Genomic DNA, 21,096 nt, shown 5'->3' with positions numbered 1-21,096 from the left:
AAACACATGGCGAAGTATTTTATAAATCACTTAGTAAATGTAGTTTTAATTCTTTTCCCATATTCTTGGGCTGCTACTTACTTTAAAAAAAAAAAAAGGAGAGATTAGAAGGTTCAGATTTAGAGCAGCAAATTGCTGCACTAATCTGCAGGTATTTCTCTTCTTGATATGGCCACTAATGTCTAATCTTAGCGACGCAGGCCCAATCATTGTGCTTTTTCATTAGAGCTGCAATGAACTGTGTTCCAGGGACTTGAACTCTGGTGCGCAGGCAGCTCTGAGCTTGCAAACTCAAGTATGAAATCGTACTGTGTGTAATAAAGAACGAGTCCAAAAAGAACACAAGAAGTTCATGCAAAAGTTGGAGAGTTCACACTATCGTGTCTGGTAGGAGCAGCATGCCTTTGAACTTCTGGCCAGTGTGGTGGGCAGGGCTGGCCATGAACAAGAAGTCCGTGCCATGAAAAATTGTCAAGCCTTTTAATCTCTTTCCCTTTCTCAGGAGAGAGGAAATAAAACCTTGGATATTTTATTTTATTTTATTTTATTTTATTTTATTTTATTTTATTTTATTTTATTTTATTTTATTTTATTTTATTTTATTTTATTTTACTTTATTTTACTTTATTTTATTTTATTTTATTTTATTTTATTTTATTTTACTTTATTTTATTTTACTTTATTTTATTTTATTTTACTTTACTTTATTTTACTTTATTTTTTAATGAAAACATTCTGGATAAAGGCTATAAAGAACATCTTCCCTGATGGATTTTGCCTTCAACGTGGGAAGTTCAGAGCTAGAATTTGAACCTGGACCTCCGGCCAGTCATGAGCATGGGACTATGGGTGAGTCTGGATCAACTTCTTCTCTCTTCCCACCAGCTATCCAAAAGTCTCACCCCACACTTAAAAAATAGATCCTGCCAATAACACTTTTGGACAAAGAGGTACCTCTCTGTGAAAGATTGAAAGCTATTATATTTTTGATAAATAGAATTTTGCTGCAGCTGTTTTGTTGCTGGGGATTACAATGTTCATGACAGGTCCTCAGTGTTATGATGTGTTCTTACGTGACTTAATGTCCCTCTTCGTAAAGCACGCAACTGAGTGGCTTTTGGTACAGTGATGAGAGACAGTCATTGAGGTTTCTTTCCTCATGAGATGAGGTATTGCTCTTGAGCAAAAGGCCATTATTTGGCAATCCTCATCTACAGGTGAGCAATACCTCCAGAGAGATATTACCTGGTGTTTCTGAGCAAGGAAGTCTCAATAACTGCTTTTGTTTGTGTTTTCTTCTTGCTGAAGCTTTGTTTTTATATATTCCTGCATTGTTTCCAGTATTTCTGCAGTCAAACAACCATGTAGCCTGCTCCCATCTCACTGAGGAGTTCATTCATGTCCTCTCGGGACAACCTTCTCTACCTTTGCCTCTATAGACTCCTGCTGTTTTTTATGATCGTTCATCTTGCTCATTTCAAGTATTTACTAGTTTTGATCCTTACCGACGAACTTATTTTTCAGTTATATTCATCCCCAGAGAAGGGGACCGAACTTACACTTCAGTGGTCAGTGGTCATTTGACTGTGGAGTTGAGAGATTTTTAAGGCTATGAGGCTCAAACCAGTGAATGTGGAACAGAAGTAGTCTTGGTTTAATATTGTGAACTAATAAGTTTAATCTTCTGCTTTATATTTTTCTTCTTGGACCCAAGGCTCACTATGTAAAGCATTTAGGGTGTGGAGGGCACTGAAAGAAATCACTGTCACTTTTCAGAATCACAGAATCACAGAGTCACCAGGTTGGAAAGGACCCATTGGATCATCGAGTCCAACCATTCCTAACACTCCCTAAACCATGTCCCTCAGCACTTCATCCACCCGTTCCTTAAACACCTCCAGGGAAGGCGACTCGACCCCCTCCCTGGGCAGCTGTTCCAGTGCCCAATGACTCTTACTGTGAAGAATTTTTTTCTGATATCCAACCTGAACCTCCCCTGACGGAGCTTCAGGCCATTCCCTCTTGTCCTGTCCTCTGTCACTTGGGAGAAGAGCCCAGCTCCCTCCTCTCCACAACCTCCTTTCAGACCAGATTTTAAAGGAATGCTCACTTTTCCCATCGCTTTTTATCTTCCTTCTATTCTTAGTGTTTACTTATTTATTTTTTTTTTCCATGCTGCCATTCTAATTTTTGGCCACTTTTAATTTCTTTATTAACTCTAATTAGGCTCGTGAGCTTGATCACCAGGTGAGTTTTCCCCAAGCTTCCAAAGCAATGCTTTCCATCAACAACAGACTTGCTAGGGAATTTGGTTGAGATGCAGATAGGAGATAGGAGCCTAATGTTATTGGATACAGAGTCCTGTACTGCTAAGCGTTTTTTCTATCTGGTGAATTTGCCAAGAAGCATTATATATTTAATTATTTTTAAGCAAGCAGGCTCAAGAGCGCTTCATCGGCGGCGTACCGGAGGGCAAATGACAGAAGAGGGACGTGGCGTTAGCCAGGGGAATGATTCATACCTCTGAAGTCAACCACAGGCTTGTGTATCTAGGGGAAGGAGTTCTGCATCTTCCAACTGCCTTTTCTGAGGAAAATGCAGCGTAGGAAAAAAAAAACAGGAAAAAAAAAGAAAGAGGGAAAAAAAAAGGGGGAAAAAAAAAAATCCCTGGATTCATTTCTGGAGAATCTCAGCACATGCGAAGGGTGCTGCTAGGAAGGAAGATTGGCACACACCTTTTGGATATTTTGTGCATGGTTTTCCTGGGTAGGTTCTTACAGCATAAGCTTTTCCTGTATCAAATGTTAAGTAGCATGAAATATGAGCTATTGGGGTGAACGGCTATTTTTGTAGCCTTCGTTTTGTGATCATTTGCATATTCAGAATCTGCCTTGGGTTCTCTTGTTTTAATTCTTTCTCTTTTAAAACCACGTTTACCTGAAGAAGGGCTTAGTACTGAGTGTACAAAATAAGCATTTTCTCTGCAGTTGACTTTAATCCTACCGAAAGAATTAACACTTAGAACAGAAAACCTTCTTTGGGTCCTACAGGGCATTAGAACATCTCAGGTACTGGCTGCTGGTTTAATAAAAGGATAGGATTTCCATTTACTTCAGGCAGGCTTAATGTATTGTTCTTGTAGTGAGACAGTCAGAATGAGTCAGGAGCCAAAGAATACACTTTATAGACACAAATAATCGTAAATTCAGAATGTCACCTTTAGGCAGAGGCATTTTTATTATTGTTAGTGGAGCTGCTGAGTAGGTTTGATGTTTTATTCTCTTGAGTACTAAATGTTCCAGAGTACCACAGCCCTATCTTTATCAGGCTCACAAGGAGGGAGCACAGCCAAACTTGCTTCCTATACTTCTCTATGATTGATAGCAGATGGCATGCTTTAAAATAAACCTATCCATTAGCAGTCCTCAGTGTTTTTACTCAAGGCATTTACAACTGTCTCAACCAGAAAACACGTTCGCTCCACAAGCCAGTTTCAGTCTGCAACAGCTGTACAGGTGCAAATCTTTCATTAACTCCTAAACCGTGGTGAAATGAACATTGCGGTGTATTTTATTTTGAGTGGAGAGATTGCTCTTCAGAAGACAAGTGGATTCTATTCTCCCTTTGCATGTGGCAGAGGTTTGGGTTAATAAACTGATGTTAAGATAGGGGCTTGATGGGTGTATGTGGGGTTTTTTTTTCCCCTAGTCCCTTGTAAATTTTTAGGATGTTGTATTGCCATGAGATAAATGTGGTTGTTTGTAGCTGTATACTCTGGTCAAATAGCAGTACTGGAGGAGATGAACTCAAGGCTGGGGTTCCTGGGGGATGGCAGCCGCCTCCTTTCCCCGTCTCTGTAGCATCATCCGAAGTGGCAGCACTCGCTATACCCTGATGGAGGCAAGGCTGCACGTGTCTCCCACCTCATCCACACACAGTGGTTATTTTTCACTCTGGTTTATTGGAGAGATACAGAAAGACATACATTCACAGGCCCACACATATGTACATGTTCAACCTGATTCTGATCTCATTGATGACAGGATATTCCATAAATAAATCACTGAAACCTCTTCCCATTTTACTTAGATTTCTATGTAATGTTCATAAAGGATATTAAAATTTACCCGGCAGTCCTTCCAATACAATAAACTCCCAAGCACCTCCCCGAACATTACTACCCTAGCAGCTAGATCTTAAAATATTAGTAGCATATCTTTAATATTAGCATTTAGCATTAATATTAGACTAGATCTTAAAATATTAGAGCCAGATACAACAGTATTAACAAGGGTATAGGAGTCATTAAGCAGAATAACCATCACTAACTAAATGGATGCTGAAATTTTAACTTGCAAACCAGTGTAGATGATAGGAACTTCACAGAGACAAGAGGATCCTTTCATTTAAAAGGAGGTTGGAGAGACGAAGGTTAGGGATTTGAATGCTGGTAAATAAAACAACACAGCAGGAAAAGTTATATAGAATGTGCCATCTCATTAGTGGTGATCATGTCCTATGTTATTTTTCTTAAGCTGAAGAGATAAAACAAGACGACAGGCAATATTCTGTCACAAGTAAATGGAAATTGGGGCATTTTTTCTATCAATCCAAAGTAGCACAGGAAACCACAAATGTGTTTTCAGCACTATAAGTCCACATAGGGTAACAGAGGTGCTAAAATGATTTAACCTGATAGACTGCAGCTCAAGTGTCTTTTTTTATGATGTGACAAGAAAAACTAAGGGAACCTGAGCTTGATACCATGGAAGTGGGGGCTACTGCCAACCTGGGGAGCAGCCCTGCATCGGGGGCACCTGAGCACAACGTGGCTCTGCAGTAGCAGTGCGGATGAGCCCCCATTGCGGCTCTTGTCAGCTCTGCCCTGTAAGCACCTGGAGGATTTGGTGCTAAATGAAAAGGAGGGAAAAAAAACAAGGCCAGCTGTAGACATAAGAAGTTTAAGAGCATCAGTACTTGCTTCTAGCTAATCTCTCTTGATGACTCCTGTAAGCAGGCGAGGCTAGTCGTTCCTGTTAATTATTCAAAGCCCCGCACCAGTTTCATAGCTGAGTGGTGTAAGAGGATGTACAGTGTCCCCATTTCTCAGTCTGACTGGGGGAAAGGCATGAGGCAGTGTTTCCACAGCCATCAGTGAGTGACACCCCGGTTTTCACATGCAAAATAAGAGCCCAGGAGAGGCTGCAGATAACCCCGGTCCTGGGCCACCCTGAAACCTCACCCATTTCTGAAGGATCTGGTGAGCTAAATGCAGGGGAGGCTTCAGCAGGGTCTTACAACAATTAACGTGTTCACTAGTTTTAGGGGGGGCAGGACCCCAGGAATGCATTCTTTCCTGTAGATTAATAATCCAACAGATACAGGCTGGCATACTTTGGTGCTTCACCACAGGAGGAAGCAGAAGGAAGGCACACACCTCGAGATCTACTTCGTGTCCCAGATATCCTCAGCCTGCCCTGACACCACAGTTTCAAGGTTGTATAGTTTTTCCCTATTTAATGTAATGTACAGCAGGAAAAAAGAGTGGTAGTGGAGTTATGTGGGATTTAGATATGTATTCTTTCTGTTGTTTGCTGTCCCAAAGAGGCTGTTAAAACATTTTCCTACGTGACATAGTATGATGTGAATACAATGAAAAAAAAAAATAGACAAATATTCACAGAAATAAATCCACTCCTATAGAGTCTTTCATATCTTTTGTGGAAACAAACCTTGACATAGCACTGATATTTGGAATAGCTGCCTACCTATGCCCAGACTGGGTATCTACCATTATATCATCTTCTAGTTTCGTTATATCAAATAGCATGTATTTCATTATAGCCGATCACCATTGCTGATGGATTTTTTGTGGATTAGGTTTTTGTTTGGCATCCAGGACTGCTCACACCCACACAGACAGCTCCTTTAGCTTGAAGGTGGGAATCTAAAACACTTGACTTGTTAATGATGGCTGCTCTGTCTGCTGCTTTTGGTCTGCTGGCATTATGGGGGAAGACAAACCTAGTCTATTCTTGACGTGATTAGCAGCTTTCTGAAGAAGAAAAATAGCTTTGCATAAAATAACCGTGTGTAAAATAACTTCCACAGTATGCGGAATCTGATGCTCTTTGTTGCCACTGACAGCACTGTGGCTATTTCCACAAGTCAAGGTGCACCGGTGTCTGTCTATCTATAGACATTGGCACTTTTGTTCCTCTTGAAAAGCAGGAAAATGCTTTCTTAGTTAAATGAGAGTCACGTTCACTTTCAAAGTTAAGTATATTATTAAGCATTATACGAGCTGAGAGCCAAAGAACAGTTTATTACATTAACACAGGTTACGGCAAATTATGTAAGGCCTTTATAGTGATAGCTTAATTTAGTAAAGAAAAAGGAAAAATCCTTTTATTGCCCTTCTAAATCCTTTATTTATCAATGACCTAGAAAGACGTGATGTTATTATTAAGAAACAAAGAAATTCTGCCTAAACACAACCTATCACACTTGGAACTGGTGCCATCCCACAGCAGCCCCTATTTTCTGAGCTGAGAAAGAAGTCGCAGTCCCATCCCTGAGCTGGTAAGTGTTGGAGGGTAACCAAGTGAGATGGGGAAAGGGAGGGTGGAGAGGTGCTGCACTTAATCCCCAGTAGATTTGGCATTTCTGTGAGTAAGATGAATTTCTGATACAGGTCTCCATGCCATTCAGAACAGTGCTGCCAATAATAAATCTGTGCTTGCACTGAAGAACCCGCCATGCCCCCTGCTTCCTTGCCAAAACTAAACTCAACTCAAATAAATCATATTTTAGAAGTTAATAGCACAGCCAAATAGCAGAAAGGTATTGAAAAAGTGTTGTATGCCTAACATTATATAAATTTACATTGGCAGTAAGGAATACACATACTAAACCCAAGTATAGAATCATGGCAAAAGAGTAAGCATTGGAATTTAAACAAAAATGTAATGCCAAGCATTGGGAATGGTATTCAGACCTATTACAGAAGTAACACTGTGCACCCGTTGCACACAAATTTTCATGGCTTAAGTCTGTTCTGAATGAAATTTGTTGTGTTTTATTGTGTTTCTTGGAAAATTGCGATGTCAGGATATATTCCTTCCTTCAGTTGTACTACAAAAGGTGTATATAAGTCTCTACATTGCTCCCTCTGCTTTAAAGGGAGAACAGCTCAAGGCTGGGGGAGTGACGTCAGCTGAAAAAGCAGGTACAACATAAACAGAAGCAATCCATTAAGAGAAGAGAGAAAGGGAGGGGAGAAAAAAAACCCAAACCCTTTACAACTTTTGGAGAAGATTTTAAAAGTTTCCTGATGGATCAGCATCCTTGAGATTTTAAACATTCCCATATGTAAGCTGACATTTTAAAATGTAAGTCTTATGAAAGATAAGAAGGAAATGGTGAGAAATGCAACCTTAAATATTTTGAAGCATGACTTCCTGTGTTATGTGGCAATTGGCAAAATTTTCCAGGGAAAGACGCACGCCTCAAAATCCATGCGGCGCACGCATTTGCCTAAAAGTTTCCTCTTGTTCCTCGCTAGTTTCGTGTTTGAAATCTTCCACACCTGTGGAGTAGAGTTGGAGGACCCCTTCAACGTTGCTTTTAATCTCACAGACAGATGTTTTAGATCAATCGCTCAAAACGGATCAGTTTAGCAGTCAGAAAACACTGTCAGAAGAGATTTGTTGTAAGGAAGACAAAACCGTGAAATAAAATTGAACTTTTATCCCCGTTTGGATGGGAACTGCGCTTGGCTGCGGATCCCAAGGGAATGAACACGGTGGCCTATCGCACGCTGAAAAAACAAACAGATGACGGTACTCTGCAGTAATCAGGCAAACGCTGCTTCCAAGAAATAGTGTGATCGCAATTGCTCAGTGCTGCAGGACCCAATAATTGCTGAAGAAAGGATGGTGGCCCTGTGATCAGTGCAAAGGAAGATGGGACAAGCTGCTGCCACTGGCCTCGAGTCCCTGACAGCTCCAGAAAGCCCACGGTTTTCTCGCAGTAAAGGTGTGACACACAAGCCTTAGCAAAGCAGCTGGACTTTTCTCCCAGCATTGTTCAGAATCAGGAATGATTAACATGGTGGGTGTCAGTATTTCCTGGCTGTGAGAGCTCTTCTAATGGTACATCATCTTTTTATTTCTGAAAACCCAATGCAAATAAGGGACTGTCACTCACTGTAACAGTCATGGACTCCACACATCCAGCTGGTAACACAGCAGTGGCCATTCAAGGACAACCCAAACCTTCCGGCCCAACTCACTGTCTTTCTGCCTCTCTTTTTATATTTAACAGCAGAAATATCAAAATGTACTATTTTTCCAGAAGGCTTTGTTTTGTTTTGTGTCCCATGATGGACTGTTCATATGCTGAGCTGCAGCTCTGCTTGGCAGCATCTTTTGGTCTAACCATATTGCAATGCACTACCTGTTTGGAAACGGCAAATGTTCCTACCAAGGACCGCGTCTCTGCACCATTTCTACGCCTTTGTCCTGCACCACATCCACTCCTTTGTCCTGCACTCCTGTGCTTGGTGACGCCGTGTGCTTTTCGCTTGCCTTGTACTTTGTTTTGGGAGGTTTTGCAGAGCAGTGCCTTTGCCCGCTCGCCTCCCTCCGTATCCTCAGTGCTGGATGAGTTTGCATAGTGTGGTGTTTTCCTCTTCATTTATTGCAAACAAATCTGGTCTCTGCCATTTGTTTACTCTTATACTCTGTCTTTATGCCTTGGTATGCATTTTTAATTAGATGTGCTTCAGTTCTTTCACTGCTTGTTAACACTTTCGTATGGGAAGTACGGTCTCCACCAGCCCTGCGAGCGTTCTCTGTGCTTAGGAAATTCAGATTTGTTTCTTCTACTCATGATTATTATTTGATATGAAGACTTTTGCCGTTGCTGACCTGTCTGCTAGGTCCCTGCGCTTTCATTGTGAACTTTTAAGGTTGTTCCCCTACACAGCCAGGATAATCCAAGTGCATTTATTCTACTTGAAAATATTCTGCGTACAGAGAAATACTGTTTTGGCTATTTGTCTGGGCTGTTTCCGGACTTCAGCAGCTCCAGTTTGGATGCCTGACATCAAGAAGTCCTGCACAAAGCCTGTAGTGTGTGCAGATCAACTGCCTACATTGTAAAACGTCCTTCTGCACACGCAGAGCAGGTCCCAGAGATCAGGAATGCGCCGGGTTAGCTGTGAATACGTTGGCCATCAGTCCTGTGAATGGAGAATAGATGTGTCTGGAGGGGAATACTGGAATCCTGAACACACGAGAGCTTTCAAATAAGGCATCTTTCCTGAGTGCCAGTATTGTTAAAGTACTAAATTACTCCTCTTTTTTTTTTCCTATTTATTTAAATAGCATGAGCCTATTTGCTCTTCCACTGTTTTCTTCTGCCTCTACATCTGACTCATGTCACAGGCAAAGAACTTCATCCTTTCTAGCTTCCTTCTATGCTGTCAGGTTTCTGGAGGTTATTTGGGAACCAGGATGGGAAAACTTGACCCCACTGCACCCTTTCCTTCGAGTTTGCTCACCCTGCTGCAACACTTGCTCACCTTTCACTCGCTGTCCGTGTTGCCAGAACGTATATGTTCTCCAGGATTTTATAAGCTGTGGGGGACTGCAAGACTGAAAAGTGACTAAAATGACTCCTTCCATCTCAGACAGCCTTCCCTGACCCCACTCCGTGGCTGGGGGTGAGGTTGCCATGGGTCACTATTTCACTTCAACGTGCACAGAGATCAATATCTGCTGAAGCCAGTGCTTAAATTTGCTCCCTCTCCCTTGCCAGTGCTACATTTCGCAGTAAGGAGCCAAGAAACCTTTCTCCTCCCTTCCAAGAAGAAGGGGGAGGAAGAAAAGAGGGGGAAAAAAAAAAAAGCCTTGTCTCCACACTTATTCCCACCAGGAGGTCATTGTGTTTGTCCTCTGTTCTGCTTTTTCTTCTAAATTTGCATGGTGTGATGTTTGCTTTGGCCGGGGCGGCGGTGGGGCAGCAGCTGGCATGCTAGAGCCACAGCCGGTTTCTTCGCCGGAGGATGGGTCAGGGCAGGCTCCTCCAGGCACCTGGAAGCACGTGGAGTGGAGATGCTCAGTCTCTGTCCCCTGGGTGCCTTCAGGAGGTGAAGTTCTCTCCTTGAGGATTTTGCAGCATTGGGATATTGAGGGCTGCGTTTTGCACCCAAATGGTGTGATTTTGGGGTAGGAGCGTGCTGGTGGCAGAAGCAGAGAGCTCAGCGCTGAGCCTGCAAAAAAGCATCCCTTGCCATGCAGCAACCTTACACTGGCAGGGAGATGCAGTGCCCAGACTAATAGGTCTTTTCCACTTTAATTTCTTCTCTAAAATGAGTCTTTGTTACTGTTCTCAGACTTGGCGCCAACCGTCACTTACGCCACACACCAGATCTTTCTTTCTTTTCTGCCCTTAGCTTTGCAGAGAAGCCTTTAAAGCAAACAAACATTAAACTGTGAGAAACTGAGGGAAGATATGGACTGGCCCACTCGTTAGTGCTGGAATGTGGAAGCTATGAAGACATCTTTTTTTATTACCAGTGCTGGAAAGCACAGTCACTGAGTGGGCTGGAACACAATTTATACTACATGCAGTAGTTAAAAAAGAACTGCAAAAATGGGTGTAACCCTGGGCTGTGGTACAACTTTCAGCCCCCACTTGAGATTGGTCCATCCCAGGGGGAAACTGTGGGTTTTGGAATAAGAACATGCATTTAATTTCACTCGCAGAACTTATTGGAGTTGGCACTTCAAGAAAGAATCTGAAGTATATTTTTTGTCATGATTAGTGGCCCCCTCACCACTATGTTTGGTTATGTTGGAAGCGGAAAAGTTAAATTCTTATAAAAAGATGATTTACAATCCGTGATTATCCAGGTAGGGTGCGTGGATTGTGCCAGCTTGGTCATGAGACTCCAGTCCCATCCTAGTTCATTGCTGTGAGAAAATAACACTAAAATGTAAAAAAGCTGAAAACATATCCTCTGATTGCTCAGGGAATTTTCTTAGTCATACGTTATCTTTCCTACTGGTTTCAGTTATTTTGTCTCCACTAAAACCCAAAGCAAAACACTGCCCTGACACTTTCCCCTTGATTTTGGCTCTGCAGCAGCCAGATTTATTTTTGTCTCGTGTCGTCCTTTCCCCTATGGTTATGCAAATCCTTAGAATAGGGGGCAAGGGGAAAAGCTAATTTTAAAGCAATTCCAGTGGAAGGTTTCTTCAGTCGCTCTAAGCAGGACTATCCTGGGTGCTGCTGTAGAGATGTGGCTACCTCCGAACAGCGCAGGAATAGGTGCCAAGTGGGGAGGTTGAATATTTTCCTGGTAGACGCATAACTTTGCCCACAGGGCTGAAGTCTCTTGCTTTAACACTCTCCTAAGTTTCTCTGGAAGTGCAAAATCGTGTCTTAGGAAACACGCATTAGGGAAATGAATCTCCATGCAATCAACTGCCGAATAAAACCTCTGCAAGGAAAGGGGTTGGTGGTGGGTGAAGGGTGGGGATCATGAGAAATATCTTGGAGAAAATATGGGGCATCAGCACTTCATCATTTCTTCCAACAATCTTTTACTGGTTTAGTTAGAACTCGTTGTATTTTGATATGTGTTTTTTTTCATTTTCATCCTCCCTTTTTTTGTAGGCCAGGAAATCGTCTTGAAATTGTAATTTCCATTTTCTTTTGAATGTACGTGGTTTCTCTCCCTCCCCGCTTCTCCCTTAACAGGTTCTTTAAAACTATGCTTCACTCTAGTGTGCCGTAGTAGATGCTCAGTGGATTCCCAGGCTAAAAATCCAGCAGGAATGACATTGGGATCTGCTTTGTGAACAAACACATGTGTGACGGCGAGTGTGTAAGACCTTTAGCTTTGTATGTTTTACAAAAAAGCATCGAAGATAATCAGAGTATATGGCACGTGTAACAGCTTCCTACCAGGGCTGTGCTTTCACTCGCTGTACTGGTGCTGGGTTAGGCGATGCAATTTGCGGTCAATGTCTGGAATCGCATTCAGCTCCTGTTTGCTCTTCCTTTGAGTACCATTGTAATGCTCATTACTGCAACGAATTAACTGTAGTCAGTAATCTTCTGTGGGGCCTAAAGTTTCTGTATCCAGGAAAACACATAAGCCTTTCCTTGATGCGTCAAGGGGCTGCAAGTGCAACTTTAAATGCCGCTTAAGCAAGGATGAGTTTAAATATCCATTTAGGGTTGGGTTTTTTTTTTTTTCTGGTTTAGGGATGGAAAGCTGAGGATGTGAATATTCATGAAAATAAAGTAATTTAGGTGAAGGTCCCAGGTTTGGGAAACTTGGCCCATAAAACACATGCCGTAAGGGTGCTTGTGCTTGTATAAGATAACGAAATATTCACAATTCATTTGGATTAATCTCTCAAGTTACTGTAGGGGCGTACTGCCTTCACGTTCATGTAGCCTGATTAAGTTGTGTATGAATTTATGTCCCAGTCTTGTAACCTAATAAACCTGCACAGTTTAAGATGCCTGACAAGGGCTGTAGGGTTTGGGGCATAAATTCTGTCCCTTCCTTTCACGAGGCACCATACGCATACCTGACCCTCCTTGGTAAGAGCCGAGCACATCCCACGTCAGCCTGTGAATAATCTGCACATCTCAATGCCAAAACAAGTAGAATAAATTATTGGCTTCAAATATGCTTTTGAATACTCTCAACTTAGACACTCTTTCTCAAATATTCAGTTCATTTGTGAATTCTCTGGAAGTAACGTTTTTATTCAAACTTTTGGACTCCTTGTGATCTGGCTACAAATTAGAGCACATCAAGGCTCGTATGTAATCAGAAAATGCCGTGTGAAAACAAGGACTGCTGGGAGCAGCATCTTTGTTAAATTCCAGCTAGACCAAACTCATTCCTTGCTGCTCGAGCACTGAGCTCATTGGTCTTATGACTATGTGTGCAGTCTGAATTGATTTCTGAGCCCAGCTAAGGGAAAGAGTTAAGCCTGTTCTCCCCTTCTAGTTGGCAGAAAGTTTGCAGTTTAAAATTACATACTGACTCTGGTGTAGAGACACAAGAAATTATAGAGCAGACACTGTCCAGGACAACGTATAATTTAAAATGTACTAAAGAATGTATACCACATGGCAAAGTAAGTGAAGTGCTTCTTCAAATATAAGTGTTTTGCATAGAAAGGCTGTAATTATCCACTCCTAGGGAAATGTTTGCATTCATTCTAAATCAATATTTACTATTCATCTCTTGTGTTCAACAAAACAAGGATTTAACATTTTTTTGTTTTAATGAGGTACTAAGACTACAATAATACTACAATGTAATTGTCTTGATACAAAATATTGCTAAATGGTGTTGCTATTTCGGGAGCGAACAGTTTTTAAAAGGAGGGGATCCCTGTTTGTGTGATGTTACTGCAGTAATACACAATTCAAACTCAGCCAAGCAGGGAGACTCACCAGTTTCAAACAGACATTAAGCCGTCGCTCTGTTAAGGCCCTTAACTAGGATCATTCGGGTGAGTCTTCCGTCTCCCCCCTGAAAGTATCAACCTCTTTATAATGATTCCTTTTCAGCTGGTATCTCAACAACAACAACAAGGATGCAATTTCCTTTTCTGTTTTTAAAGTTGTGGGGTTTTTTTTTCCCTCAGCATCTTACAGCTAGGCAGCAGCAACAGGAGAGCGGGCAGCGGCCGGTAATTGGGATGCAACCGTCTCCACACACTGGTTCAAACCTGTTGATGCAAATGGAGGTGCCTGAACTTTGTCTTCCTGGGAAAATTGGAGTGGGACTTGTAGGATGATACCGGAGCTCTGCCCTTTACCTTTTTTTTCTTTTTTTTTTTCCAAGGAAATAACCTGCCTTTAAAGAGATTGACACATTACTTGGGGAGGAGATAAGGAAGAAAATGATCTTAGTCTTGCATAGGGAAGATCAGACCTTCCTGCAGCAGGATCCTGGTGAAATCAGAGTGTCTAAGAAAGATCAGAGTCATTGAGATGAACAGCGCATTGAATCACAGTCTGTGCCAGTGCTACGCTGTTGTTGAGAGGATGTCCTTGCGCCAAACATCCTTTTGTTTGAATTTACCTGGCATATCTTAAGAGGTATTTCTCAAACTTCTCTAACTTCAAAAAAATCCCCAGCAAGCCTAGATTTTTTGGCTCTGATGTGGCTCCATGTGAATCAAATCAGATAAACGGAAACACTTTAGTTGGAAAATCCTTTAAAATCCTTTTTTTAAATCTCTCTCTTTTTTTTTTTTTAATATCATTCTTACATACTGCTCACTGTCTTCCAGGCTCTGCCCTGCCCTTCCCAACACTAAATACTTCACTTCCATTGCTAAGATTTAAACAATTCAAACACAGCCTTTTGAGTAGATTTCAATCTCGTACTCAAGCAGATAGTCCTGTATTTTTCTTCTCTGAGTCTGAACTCGTTCTTGTTCTGCAAGAAATTCATGCACATAAAGAGGGTGAATAGCCCAGAGAGAAGTGCAGTCTCTTTCTCTAGCAAATGTTATTGTAACTGGTGTTTTAATTCTCCAGCTATCACTTTCAGCGTAGTGGGTAACAAAAGGCTGCCTAATCGTTCAGCAGTGATCCAGGAAAAAAGCAGAAGGTTAAGAGCAAGTTCCTAAAGTCTGTAAAATCAATGGGACACTAGAAAGGGAACTGAAGTGTACCAGAAGGGACCTCTTGAGGGTCATTAAAAAAAAGCAGAAACTGATTATGAACAGAGCTTTTACCCAAAGAACTGGAGGGGGCCAGCAAAACCATTCTGCTGCACTCCAGTTAAACGTCTAATAGTGGAGACATTTTCTACACAGCCCATAAAGGATAATGAGGATGGCTTTGATAGCTTTCAAGAAAGTTGTTCTTGTCACTGTTCACAAAACCGTGATCTGAACGTACGCTCGGAGAGCATACAGCCTATGGTGATCGTACGTAGGCAGGGAAAGGGAAGATGGTGACCTAATACTGGGCATTTCACCCCTGTAATAGGATCAGTCTGTTATGTGTGAGAAAAATCGCTTTGACTTAACAATCCGATGTATACTGTAGCAGCAATGAAGGTTGCTGTTACGCTTACCAGTTTGGTATCTCACCTTGCTGCTATGCGATGCGCAGAGAGATGGCAATGCTGTGTGATGTTACATGCATTAGGTTATATTCATGCATATCTCTCTCCAGAATAAATGAGAAATAAGGTTTTGAGCTAAAGCTTATTGAAAATTATCACTATCAGTAAAGTTTGGATTAGAACACAATAGTTTCTACTCAGTTTCTGTGTTGGAAAGCATCCTGCTGAAAGTTTGAAACATGGCAGTGGGAAGTGGGATATTTATTTTCTTCCCGTCTCTGACCCTGATCCTCTGTGTGATTTTTGGGTGAGTCGATCTTTGCTGTGATTTGTTTTCCCAAAGAGTAAAACTAGTACAATCAAACTTCCTTATCTTACCAGAGTACTCAAAGACTGGTGTGTAAAATAATGTAAAATGGTTTGAGATGCCAGGAGGATGGTATTTTAGAAGTTCAAAGAGTTATTGGTCACTTTAAAAAGTTGGGAGCTGGTTCTGCTTTCTTTTGGACTACAGAGCAGTTCTGTTGGGGAAAAATATCAGAAACCAGGAATAGTAAATATTAACTTTGAGTTCTTTGCACTTCAGAGGAAACAAACCTTTATGCTAGAAACAAAGAGTCACAGAGGGGAAATGAATGTGAATCAGTCTAACAGCGGCAAAGCCAAATTGTGAAACTTTGTGTTATTGTTCTGTCATTCCAACTATCTGCAATTAATAGAAAAAAAGCACAGGAAATTCAGGTGGAAGGAATGCATGGAAATTGAAGTCAAATATTCATTGTGGCCTAACAAAGTGAGTTTTCCAAGATGAAGTAACTTTTAAGCAATTAGCGTCTGCTGTGTGCAATTACCGATTGACATGCAGCCCCACATAGAGGGCTCCAACAGCAAGTGGTCATCTGGATTTTGGTCTTTATCAAGGGTACATTCAGCTCTGGGTTCCACCTGGCCTGTGAGACAGCTCTCCCTCTGCCCCACGTTGCACAGTCAGCCTTGAGTCATTGGTGAGGAAAACAACAAGACAGTTCCTCTGAGCCTGTCAGGTCCAAAGCTTTCCTGAAGTCACCAGAAAGATTATCATTGATGATGATATGAGAGAAGTTATGCATGCTCCATCCCTGGAGGTCTTCAAGACAAGGCTGGATGAGGCTATGAGCAATCTGATACAAGTTGTTGAAGGCGTCCCTGCCCATGGCAGGAGAGTTGGAACTAGATGATCTTTAAGGTCCCTTCCGACCCAAACTATTCGACGATTCATGATACTGACCTCTGAATTGATGTATTGCCCCCAGTTTACAAAAATGAGATGTTATTCAGATAAAATCCACATTTGAGCCGTAAGTGGCTTGATATGCATCAGTCTCTGCTGAAACATATGCCTTGGAAGCCTTAGTATCCGAGATTGCACTTAGAAAATCAGGTCTTAAAGGGAGAATTTTGCCAACAGGGTAATATATAATTGAATTTTTCTTAGAAGGGACAAGAGGTATTGGACCCAACCACAGAGACTAATTCTTTGCAGTAATCTAGCTTTAAAAGTGAAACTGTACTTTACTTTGTGAAATTCAAAGAATAAAAATCAAAATCAACTGACAAACAGTTTCTGACTACTCTGTGTCTAAAAATGGGCCAACCTCATTTAGTCTATTTAAAAAATGTGTATCCGTAGTGCTTATATGCCAAGTTCAGCATGATGGAAAGGAAAATGGTTGAGGTATAAAACCTTGAAAAACAGGGTTTATAATGGAAACTGTAATTGAGTCTTAACTGCCGCATCAAAAATACAATACTATAATACAAAGCCTAGCTCTTGGGATCACAGCTCTGCTTCTAACCTCAGGTTGGCAGGCAAACACCTCACCACAAAGCTAACTAATGTTTATAGGTTTAAGTTTTTTGTTGTTAGAGTTGGAGGTTTTTTTTCTTGCAAAAGGAACATGGCAAGTGAGGAAAATTTATAGGAGCAAAGCAAAGTTGGCCAACAGTTCAAAAGTTCCCTCTTGTTAGTTTTTGGTGGTTTTCCCAATCACTGATTCTCTCTCAACTCATAAGACTAAGAGGAGATGCTGTGTTTCTCCTCTGTATGAAAACTCTATTTCGTCTCCTAATCTTATTAATGAAGCTTGAATCGTAACCAAGCCTTCATCTCAACTTTACAAATAGTTTGACTGTTCCTCTGAAGGTCAGAAATTTGGTTAACCTGAATGGAGAAGACAAAAAAGACAAAATTCATTGCAGCTGTTGACTCTTTGCTCTGCGCGTGACTGTAGCAGGGAGGAGGGGAGAAGTGGTTCTGGGAAAGGAGCAAAGCAAATATTCCGTTGATCTCAGGAAAGATGCTTACCAAAGCTTTTGCTTAGCCTGAGCTGGAGTGCCACTTTTGCTGCCAATTATGGTTGTCATGACATCTTTCCATTTTGAGTTATGCTGAAAGTACCAGTCCTATTTGAAAATCTTGTTAGGGATTGTGAAATGGGGAAGATCAGGAAGTTCATCAGAGGAAGAACTACGGTAAATAAACTCACGCATGGACGTGTGAAATAAAACTGAATAATATGAGAAATTAATGCATTTGGAAAAAAAATAAGGAAAGAGAAATTCTACTAAGGTAATTGGGCTGGTGGTGCTTTAAAAATGCTTACTTCTCTGTATATCACTAGTTTATCAAGTTCGTATTTCTGTAGGTAATGAAGAAATGCAGAGGACACAGCAGGGGTGTTCTCTGTCCATAAATGGTTTTAGTTCAGCTACAGATAAAAAAAGAAACTGTAACGCCTTTGTTTTCCTTTAGGTATTGAAAATGATACATGGCCGTAAGTTTAGATCTTAGCAAAGCTTCACCTTCATGTCTGCCAGCGTCACCTGCTGCATTCAGTCCACACAACGGGGTTGCAGAGAGACTCTCCTGGATGGAGAGAGTGTTGGACGTTAGCATCAGTGTCTGTTGTAGGCCTTCAACTCTGTCACCAAAGCCACCAGGGCAAGGGACAATAGCCAGGAACTGGATATTAAATAAATTCTTGTTTGTGAGCTGCTCAAAACCAGATTATTCTGGAACTAAATCCTGACACCATCCATATCTTTACATATCTGAGGATATGTCAAAACAAAAAAAAAGACATTACCCTTTTTTCAGTTTTTCCTTCCTATGACTTCTGAAGGTGGGGAAACCTCTTGCAAGAGATGACACAGAGCGGGGTGGGGAAAATGGGCAGTTGGGGTGATGGTGGTTCCCACTGCACCAACTAGATGCGCAAGTTGAGCAACTCAAAGCTCTGTTGGTGATCACTATTGGAGCATTTTTGTGTATTCAAAACCAAGAAATACGTCATGTATGTCGCAACAATATAATTTACCTATTCTTAGGTGAGTTTCCCAGTAATGGTTTCGTGGCAACTTTTCTCCTTCCCTTATCTTTAACCATTGCACTATCTTTATTGCAAACTATCCTGTTGATGTTAGTGTAAAGAGGATGTGGGATCTAACACAGAACATTATTTTTAAAGCTTTTTTTCCCCTGGAATGGGGAAAAATTACCTTTACTGGCATCCATGTCTTTACTCAAATACAACTCCGCTTGAAAATTATTGAAAAATTGCCACTGCAAATACCAAAGAAAGACTCCAAGAATTGGCTCTTTTTGATGGGTGATTTAGGAATTATACTTTAAATTATATAAGCTCTGTATTTCTCTTTGGATTTTGAAAAACAAGCCAGAAAAAAAGCAACAATAGCTTAGTTAAAAATGTATACAGTCACGGAATGCTAGTACAGTCTTTGGCAAAGGATCAAGTAATGATAAGGCTTGACTCTATAAGGATATTAACATTTTTAGAGCAATCAATGTGAAAAAAATCTGAGAATGTATGTCTGAATTATGAAAAAAATATGGCATGAATATGCATTTTGTAGCCGACTGCTCCCTGTTGTTTTGGGCACTTTTCCTGCTTTAATATGATTTTTGAGGAGGAAAAACCTGACTGGATCACAAGCTACATTTCAAGTCCTGTTTTAGGTAGTTTGCAACCATGGATTTTTCTATTTTTCTTATCATTTCTCTTTGATTTGCCTTTTTTTTTAAAGGCTATTATCCGGCTCAGCTTGGCATGGTTCAAATGCGCAACTACAACCTTTTCCATGACCCAAAAGTCAGTGCCACTCTGTGGGTTGGCAGTTTGCAAATAAAACATATCCTTAATGAAGTGTGGAAGCTCCTGTTCTTTTCCTTCCTCAGGAGACGTGCCTTAATCTCTGGCTCAGAGCCTTGTCAAATGCTGCAGTAAAGAACTGGCAAGCTCAATGCTGCTAATGGATTGAAATCTCCACCAGGTTGTTCATTTCTTGAGGGTTTTTTTTTTTCTTCTGTCTTTTTTTTTTTCCCTAAATACTGCAGCAACTAAAGCATCTCTCCAGTCTTCAGTCTCCTATAATGATTGGTTAGGGACTTTGGTGACAACTCTACAACACACGTAAAGAGATATTTAAATTATGCCACTAAAATGTACCAAGGCTTTGGTCGCTTATGTAGGTCAATTATTAAGGGAAAAAATAAGATTAAAACCAGTGGCTGTTCTGTGTATTTGAAGTTATTCCCGAAGATATAAGACTGTGGTATTTATGTCTATAACTTATGACAGGTTCTCTAGGTCTTAGATATTTTGCCTCTTTTGTAGTAGAAGCAGGAAATGTTTGGATTTCATTTATTTATTTATTTATTTATTTTACCAGAAGTTAATCTTAAGGTAGCAAATCACATTTGAATTGCTCAAAAATAGGAAAATGCAGGTACTGGAAGTATGATAGGGGTTTTTTCAGGTGTGACTAATATTGGAATAAGAGTGGCTCTCACCAGTTCTGGTAAAACGTTAAGTAAAATCAGCATTTTTTTTCAAAATATAGGGATTTTATTCATGTCACACAGGTATGTGACGTAATCTCAGGTTACCTTTTGTAACAGCACTGTCTTTTATGCAGCTAAAGAAAAATCACTTGTCAGAAGTTGTTTCTTTACCAAGTCTTTTCAGAGAGGTCCAGATGACCCCTGTCAGGGTACAAAAAGCACATTAGTAGCGCTGCCTGCAAAAAAACCTGGATTGCAACTTGTTGTTGTTTTCCAGAGCTTGCCAGCTTTTACATTGTGGGGGATGAAGAAAGGAAGAAAGGAAAAAAACCAAATATTCAATCCCTCGTGCTAGGGGCAGGAGCTCGTGGTGTTTCTTTAGTCTCTGTTAACCTGGTTCTGTCAATGTCAATAACTCCATGATATCCTGGGAGGAGGGAAAAACGTGGGCAGATGGGTAGAAAAAGCAGTTTGGTGCTAAAATGTTATCAAATAATGTATGTGAGTTAGCACTGTGTATTCCGTGTCATTGTGCTGGAGAGCTGCTGGTATGATTATGCTCATTTGAAACACTGGGACTCCTTGAAAGAAAGTAGGTTACCCTCAGTTCTGCTGATGGATGGAGGGCAATGAAAGGGGATGTTGGTCTGTTGTTGCCTTTTTAGATCCATGTTCCAACATGTTGCTGGACGGACCTTGGTGCGCTTTATCTACTGAGCAGATGGGAAGTTCTTCCAGCAATGCCTTTGACTTATAAAAATGATTGCACACTACATCTAAGATGATGTTCTCCATAGAATCATAGAATAGTTTGGGTTGGAAGGGACCTTAAAGATCACCTAGTTCCAACTCCCCTGCGATGGGCAGGGACATCCCATTGGCTCAGGCTGCCCGAGGCCCATCCAACCTGGCCTTGAACACCTCCAGGGATGGAGCAGCCACAGCTTCCCTGGGCAACCTGGGCCAGTGTCTCACCAGTCCCACAGTGAAAAAATTCTTTCTAATGTCTAGTTTAAACCTGCCTCTTTCCAGTTTATACCCGGAGAACTCCTGTGCATCGATGGGAACTGCTGGAATAAGTATTGTTCTTAAAACTTATCTATCAGCGAAGAATAGATATGACCTTTGATGATCT

General features: G+C 41.1%; 1 long non-coding RNA gene across 2 annotated transcripts in view; it reads left to right on the top strand.

The window, feature by feature from the left end:
• The first annotated feature begins 738 nt into the window (after positions 1 to 738).
• Positions 739 to 21,096, top strand: part of LOC128852589 (uncharacterized) — a 66,527-nt gene continuing 46,169 nt past the window's right edge. For both annotated transcript variants that reach the window (XR_008450567.1, XR_008450566.1), the window contains exon 1: positions 739 to 849. This is a non-coding gene — a long non-coding RNA (uncharacterized LOC128852589). The remainder of the gene's footprint in view (positions 850 to 21,096) is intronic.

Source organism: Cuculus canorus, chromosome 6 (assembly GCF_017976375.1).
Source record: "Cuculus canorus isolate bCucCan1 chromosome 6, bCucCan1.pri, whole genome shotgun sequence".
NCBI lineage: Eukaryota > Metazoa > Chordata > Aves > Cuculiformes > Cuculidae > Cuculus > Cuculus canorus.
This window is presented reverse-complemented; position numbering and strand designations above follow the sequence as displayed.